This window comes from Hemicordylus capensis, chromosome 1, assembly GCF_027244095.1.
Source record: "Hemicordylus capensis ecotype Gifberg chromosome 1, rHemCap1.1.pri, whole genome shotgun sequence".
NCBI lineage: Eukaryota > Metazoa > Chordata > Lepidosauria > Squamata > Cordylidae > Hemicordylus > Hemicordylus capensis.
In genome coordinates, this window is record NC_069657.1 from 329,838,688 (window position 1) to 329,841,105 (window position 2,418).

Here is a 2,418-nt window from a genome sequence, read left to right on the forward strand (position 1 = left end):
AGGAAGTAACAAAGCAATCATAATTATGTGTGTGAGAGAGCAACTTGTGCCAATTACGTTACTGCAGTACTGGCACTGTGGCTGACAATAGATGCTGGGCCAGTGATTCTTTTTTGGCCATTTGGAGAGGGACTGTTTGACATGTGTATTCTGTATTAAGGGGGATAGATTCCCTTTTATTGTGTGCTTTGGCAGTGTTTTTTCAAGGCAGGGTTGCAAATTGCAATGCCATTGTGTGCAGCTTGTTCTAGCCATAGAACAATGGGGAAACTCTAAACACCCCATTATTTCCCATGGGTAACTCCTAAGGACACCAAAGTGGGATGTGTGGTAAGGGATGATGGGTGCTTCCTACCACCCAAGCTACAAATTAAATGGGTAAGCAGACTATACTTAGTAAATTTTTAACCTTTCCCCCAAACCACCATAGGATCAATTGGATTGTCAATTACAAAAGCCATTTTTAATACACCACTACTTTTGTTGAATTATAAATCCTGCAAGAGTAGGGACAATTTTATAGTTGGTCCTAGCAACTACCACACTTGTATAATGAAGTGCTAGGGTGAATTCTAGGTCATCTACCTTCTGTACCGGATTCCAGCAAAAGTCCACATATTGCAGTCAGTAACGGAGAAATTCTTCCTCCAGTGACAAATGCTATGAAACCAAAAGTCATCAGTATAAAACTGTCAAATACCTGTTTAAGAATCTTTAGCTAGGCCCATCATTTTGCAAGAAAGAATAGAAATATTTTATATATAAAATAACTTAATTGTTCATGCACAGTATTGTCATTCTTTCCCAGTGTGAAGATTGTATTATTTCTGCTGCCATGTTCCTGTACTTTAGTTCTGATGTAAGCCACTTATGATAAGTTGCTACTTACAGTCTTAGGGTGCTCAGTCCAGTGCCTTAAAAGTAATGTTAGGAGTTGTATCAATGTTAATTCATCATTAAGAAATTGATGCCCTTAATCCAACATTAAAATTTCCCAATTCACACTCTTGTCTGCTGTACAAACTATTGCAAGTGTTAGCTACTATATTCCTGCTACTCTTTGTAAGAAGGTGCTGCTTCTTTCCTTGATATAAAACATGTTTTAGTTTTAAGGTGTGGTATTTAACAAAAGTTTTTCTGTCAAACCTATTGTATAAACATTCATATTTTACAAATAAATATTGAGTTGAAATGTGGTTTTTTTATACAACGCCAAGTCAACATTCTGGCAATATGCCAGGAAGCAGAAGAACAGCAGGCTGCTGGTGCTATGCAGGGTACAGTCATCTTCTCCAGAGACAGTACAACCTTGTCAGGCAGAGCAGCACTGACTCTGCCCCATCCCAAAACAGGAGAATAATGAAGAACTATCCTCTATAATAAAGTCCCTGGCGTGCGTCCGTGTCTTCATTGGATTGTGTGCGTCCGTGTCTCCCTCAACTGTTCTGGGCATCCCAGAACACGCCGAGGGAGACACGACCGCCGGCACAAGGCAGCCATGTTGGCCGGTTGTTCGCCCGGCCGCGGAAAGGCCAGAGGTGGCCATGGGGAGGGCAGAGGCGGTGGCAGCCGCAGGGAGGCAGAGGCGATGGCAGCAGGCCGAGGCTAGCCGCGGGGATCAGAGAGGCGGCTCCGGGTCTGGCCCGCCCGCCAAAAAGAACAGGGGCAGCAGCAACGGGTCCGGACCAGCCGTGGGGAGGGGAAAAACGGCGGCGGCGGGTGGCATTCTGGGTGGCAGCGGAACTTTCCGCCCGGCGGGGAGGCCAGAGGCGGCGTCGGCGGGTCCGGCCGGCCTGCACGAAGGCCAGAGGCGGCGACAGCGGGTCTGGCCTGCCCCTACAAGCGCCCGTTATTTAACAGGCTTAAAAATACTAGTATTATATAAAGGCCTTTTAGTCATCATGAAGTCAGCAAGATCAGCACATTTTTTTTAACAAGCTGGCGATATAGTTATCTCCAAATGAAACTATCACCAATAACATGAACCTACCACATTTTTCTCAGTTCAAGTGTTCAGGGGATACATTGGTGCCTGACAACTGATACACTTGTGATGCAGTCAACAACAATACAAGCAGCATAATGCGAACTCTTGTACAAATAAATGTTTTGTTTTCATTTAACAGAGATGCCAAGATTATCAGCCATACACAACTGCTATCCATCCCTCTAGCCCTTAAATTCTTCTGCAAAAGTACAATGAGAACATTATTAAGCCCTGCATTCTCAAAGCTTTCTCAACCCATTAACATCACAGTGTAGGAGACTAGTTTTGCTTCCAAAAGTGCAATTAAGACAGCACTGGAGAATCTTTTCCCCATTGTGAAATGATTTTAAAATAGGAATTGTGGTTTTGATATGTAGCCAGAATATGGGGGGCGGGGGAAGAGGAGAGAAGGAAGGATTTCACACAACTCA